This window comes from Schistocerca serialis, chromosome 6, assembly GCF_023864345.2.
Source record: "Schistocerca serialis cubense isolate TAMUIC-IGC-003099 chromosome 6, iqSchSeri2.2, whole genome shotgun sequence".
Classification (NCBI taxonomy): Eukaryota; Metazoa; Arthropoda; class Insecta; order Orthoptera; family Acrididae; genus Schistocerca; species Schistocerca serialis.
The window spans coordinates 163,657,573-163,663,197 of NC_064643.1; the positions used below are offsets into that span (position 1 = coordinate 163,657,573).

Genomic DNA, 5,625 nt, shown 5'->3' on the forward strand with positions numbered 1-5,625 from the left:
TTTGTCACAAATAAGCTTATAAGGCATTTAGAAACTTTAAAGACATTGTACGCAACAAGGTGCTATAAGCTGCCATCTCTTCTGGGAAGACAACTACTTTGACAGAATGTAACGTTATGTATTCATACCTACATACTATAAGATTTCTGTGCATCACTGAAAGAGAAACCTGTACGGCAGACACGTGTGCAAAATTCGAAGGAAAGCAAGCAACAGTCCACGTCGTCTTACAAGGGAACTGCCCAATCCGACATATCAAAACCTGACCTGAAATATATACAGCAAGAATTCACCGAAAGAAACAACTACTTTTTTTAAAAAAGTGTTGGGATTTGCCAAATTTGTAACTCGCCAGGCAGCTCAAGGAGTGCATACCGCTAATGTAGTTGTAGCAGACAGGGCATGCACAACCTGGCGGGCACATATGCTTCGTTGACGGCACATCGGTAGAGAGATTGCATGGCACAATGCGATCGTAATTTGTAAAGCGAATTTCCGTTTCCGTTAGTAGTTTCTCTGAAAAGTGTTCACTTTACTGTTCGGTCAAATTTGCAACTATTTAATGTCAACAATAATAAGTGGTTGTCTTTATGGTATCGCTAAGTGTTTCAAATAGAGATAAAACTGAATTCTTCTTCTTTGTGTTTTCTTCGTATAGGCAGGTTCCGCAGTTTCACAATGATGTTGAATCCAATAAAAATTTAAATCTTACAATGACAAAATTTGAAGAAAGTGGTATGCAATTGAAATCACCCACTTCTCCTGCAGACCTAATATGTGTCATTTATTACATAATTTCTTGGACATTCATTCCAATGTTGTCGACATTTCGTTAGAAACTGTAGACACATTAGAGGAAACAGGAAATAAGTCGGTCGATTTCGTGAAGTGTGGTTTGGACGATGATTTTTGTGCTAATTAAAGTCCAGTAGAAAAACAGAGTACCTTTGAAGCCCACAGAAAATATGTACAGTAACAGCTTTCATTAAGAAAGAAAACTCTATAAATTTTTAGCGAGATAATGCTTATACACAAGCAATGTGCAGAGCCGATTTCGTCTGGTAAAACCTGAACTGCATATGTGGAAAAACGATTTACATGAATTGCGAAATACGCAACGAAATGAAACTCACGAAAGTGTGAAAGATTTAGAACTGCTCGCGAGAGTCGGTGCACTGTTACCGAGGGAGATCTATGTGACTAGGCGCTCGGAATTGCAATAAACATGAACGTTACTGAACTGCTTACTTCTTCGACCTGATTAAACAGAATCTGGAAATTATGCAGAAAGCACTCCGTCTTCAGGCCACGAGTGGCCTACCGGGACCATCCGACCGCCGTGTCCTCCTCAGCGGAGGATGCGAATAGGAGGGGCATGGGGCCAGTACACCGCTCTCCCGGTCGTTATGATGGTATTCTTGACCGAAGCCGCTACTATTCGGTCGAGTAGCTCCTCAATTGGCTTAGTGCCCCCGAAAAATGGCAACAGCGCATGGCGGCCTGGATGGTCACCCATCCAAGTGCGAATCACGCCCGACAGTGCTTAACTTCGGTGATCTCACGGGAACCGGTGTATCCACTGCGGCAAGGCCATTGCCGAATTACACAGAAAGGAAGTTGGAAAATTGGGGAGTTTATCTCAAGAAAACTTGTAGAGGAGGTGTCATTAATAGGTAACACTACAGAGAAACTGTTAGCTATCGTGAGGACGAAGCGTCTTGCTACCCCCAAAAATGATGCGTATAAAGCCAAGCAGTCAGGCTTCGTACAAGAACTGAGTGAAAATTAGAACTACTGACATTTTTAAAATTATCGGGTATCCGATAAATATATGTCATTATCAGCCATCGATGCGTCGAAAAAAATTATCGATATATAGGCGGACAATATATAGACGTACCGCCCAAAAAAAATATCGGCAGTGCATTGTAACTATACTGCCAATTTTAGACATGTGTTTTTAAGTATTGATTTATTATTAGATACTCTGTACATCAACAAGCTAGCAGCCTGCGTATCCCTTTTAGATCATGAATTGAAAACGATGAACGTTCACGCTTGGCGATAACCACTTCGCTACAGTGGTAACTAAGGGTAAGTGGCACAATAAAATGTGTCTGATGAGTCCGTCGTTCGGTTTCGTCCATATTGTATTTGTCTGGAACACTTCATGTCGACTTACCTGCTTTTTCATTTGTGCAAACGCCAGCGACCTAGCAGTTGTAGTGTCAAAATTGCGTGGTGAAGTTAAACGCTGCTGTTTCTGCTGGTAGCACAGAGCGCCGACTACGTCAGCATTTCCCCTCACACGTCTCCGCCAATCGTAAGGACCAATCTTGTCATTTAGATTTTTGTTCATCATTTTCAGCAGCTGCTTTTGAAGAACGCCGATGTGAAGAAATCTTCAACATCTGGTATCTCGTTACTGCATTCACACTGTCACCCTCCAGTGCACTCGGACTTCTTTTTTTGTGCCATTTATACGTGCTTCACACAGTCAAAGGTAAAGGCTGGACATCATGAAGCCTCAAACCGTAGTTAGATTACTTCACACAGCGAAAGTGAAATTATGTTCTGCTACAAAAAGAACTAATGCATTTACACTCCTGGAAATGGAAAAAAGAACACATTGACACCGGTGTGTCAGACCCACCATACTTGCTCCGGACACTGCGAGAGGGCTGTACAAGCAATGATCACACGCACGGCACAGCGGACACACCAGGAACCGCGGTGTTAGCCGTCGAATGGCGCTAGCTGCGCAGCATTTGTGCACCGCCGCCGTCAGTGTCAGCCAGTTTGCCGTGGCATACGGAGCTCCATCGCAGTCTTTAACACTGGTAGCATGCCGCGACAGCGTGGACGTGAACCGTATGTGCAGTTGACGGACTTTGAGCGAGGGCGTATAGTGGGCATGCGGGAGGCCGGGTGGACGTACCGCCGAATTGCTCAACACGTGGGGCGTGAGGTCTCCACAGTACATCGATGTTGTCGCCAGTGGTCGGCGGAAGGTGCACGTGCCCGTCGACCTGGGACCGGACCGCAGCGACGCACGGATGCACGCCAAGACCGTAGGATCCTACGCAGTGCCGTAGGGGACCGCACCGCCACTTCCCAGCAAATTAGGGACACTGTTGCTCCTGGGGTATCGGCGAGGACCACTCGCAACCGTCTCCATGAAGCTGGGCTACGGTCCCGCACACCGTTAGGCCGTCTTCCGCTCACGCCCCAACATCGTGCAGCCCGCCTCCAGTGGTGTCGCGACAGGCGTGAATGGAGGGACGAATGGAGACGTGTCGTCTTCAGCGATGAGAGTCGCTTCTGCCTTGGTGCCAATGATGGTCGTATGCGTGTTTGGCGCCGTGCAGGTGAGCGCCACAATCAGGACTACATATGACCGAGGCACACAGGGCCAACACCCGGCATCATGGTGTGGGGAGCGATCTCCTACATTGGCCGTACACCACTGGTGATCGTCGAGGGGACACTGAATTTATGCACGGTACATCCAAACCGTCATCGAACCCATCGTTCTACCATTCCTAGACTGGCAAGGGAACTTGCTGTTCCAACAGGACAATGCACGTCCGCATGTATCCCGTGCCACCCAACGTGCTCTAGAAGGTGTACGTCAACTACCCTGGCCAGCAAGATCTCCGGATCTGTCCCCCATTGAGCATGTTTGGGACTGGATGAAGCGTCGTCTCACGCGGTCTGCACGCCCAGCACGAACGCTGGTCCAACTGAGGCGCCAGGTGGAAATGGCATGACAAGCCGTTCCACAGGACTACATCCAGCATCTCTACGATCGTCTCCATGGGAGAATAGCAGCCTGCATTGCTGCGAAAGGTGGATATACACTGTACTAGTGCCGACATTGTGCATGCTCTGTTGCCTGTGTCTATGTGCCTGTGGTTCTGTCAGTGTGATCATGTGATGTATCTGACCCCAGGAATGTGTCAATAAAGTTTCCCCTTCCTGGGACAATGAATTCACGGTGTTCTTATTTCAATTTCCAGGAGTGTATTTATAGAAAATTGCGAAAAACATATTAGGTCTACAACTTTGCTTCCGCCGTTTTGCAGAAGATGGCATTAGTGGAAAGTAGTGGTGCAAGTCGTAGATCGTAACTGTCATACAGTTAACTTAGGCATTGAGAACATAACGCCATCAAAATATCAGTCGATTTTTGATTGCTTCTTAAAGTTATTCTCCGCTGAATATGTCAACTTACGAGTCCAATTCTCGTCATCTGCGGGAGGTTTTAATTTTCTGCATTGATATGAAGAAATCTGGGACAGAGGCTCATTAAAAGCTGGGTAAGACCTATGATGAGACGCCTGATAGTGACAGAATTTTGCAGAAAATAGTTTCCATTCTTCAAGAACGGTGATTTTGACGTTGAAGGCCTGCATGTTTGTGAAAGAGAGAAAGGTTTCGATGCTACTGTAACAGCCGAGAACAATCACAGGAGATCACTATCGAAAGTAATTGATGTGTTTGAGCCGAGCGCTGAAAGACAAACGGCCACAGTACAACGATATACATGAAAAGGTGATGTCGCAGCATGACAGTGCTCGACCCCGTGTTGCAAAACCCGCCAAAACATAACTGGAAACGTTGAAATGGAAAGACCTACCCCACCCGCCGTCTCCTCCAGGCATTGTTCCCTTTGATTAACAACTTTTTAGTTGAATGGCACACAATCTGGCTGCCCAGCGCTTCCTGTCATATGAACAATTGCAAAATTGGATTGATGGATGGATCTTCTCGAAAGATGCCCAGTTCTTTTGCCGTGGGATTCGCATGCTGCCCGAAAGATGGGATAAAGTAGTGGCCAGCGATGGCCAATACTTTGAAACAAATTTTTTGTAATATGCTCGCAATAAAGCCTCGAACTTTGAGAAAAAACGGCGGAAGCAAAGTTGTAGCCCCAGCAATATAAAATAAAAGTATCGGCACTCGATATAGCCATTTCGATATCGATGTAACGGTAGAAAAAGTATCTCTGATGTATATCGATACATTTTTTTAAAAATAATTTCGGTGTAGGAATATTTTATCGCCAGCCATAGTGCAATTTGCACTTTTATCATTTCAAGCGAAAAGAAAAAGAAAACAAAAACAAAAGGTGGCTTGTGCTGTTGATGGATGTTGTGACACATTCGTACACAACAATGCTGGAAATAAGTATCAGTGGACTGCTGTTTCCGCAACTTTATATCTGTCTTCAGGAACATCAAGGTAAATTATTACTAAAGATTAAAAAAAGTAACGAATTTGATCAACTATACTTGACACGCAGCACAAGGTGCAGAACAATGTCCAAGACCATTCCTTATTCCATTCCAGTTCTGTCTAAATGAAACTAGTAATTACTATGAAGTGCCTGACTCCATTAATTTTTATTTTACTGTGTGGGCCTGGCAAAAGGGAAATGTTTGTTTCGTCATCGAATAGACACTTTGCATTTTTGTAACGACTTCAGGCAATAAACAGAGAACTATTTCATTGTTATCAGAATCTGTATTATTCAAAAATTATCATAATCACTATGCTAGAGTAGCTGTAGAAAATATTTAACGACAACAGAATGAAGTGTCTATTGATAGAAGTCTTCTGTAT

The 5,625-nt window shown here is 44.7% G+C and overlaps 1 pseudogene; it reads right to left on the bottom strand.

Annotated features, from left to right (window-relative positions):
- Nucleotides 1–1,480: 1,480 nt before the first annotated feature.
- LOC126485324 (5S ribosomal RNA) lies at nucleotides 1,481–1,598 on the bottom strand (annotated as a pseudogene).
- Between the last annotated feature and the right edge of the window lie 4,027 nt (nucleotides 1,599–5,625).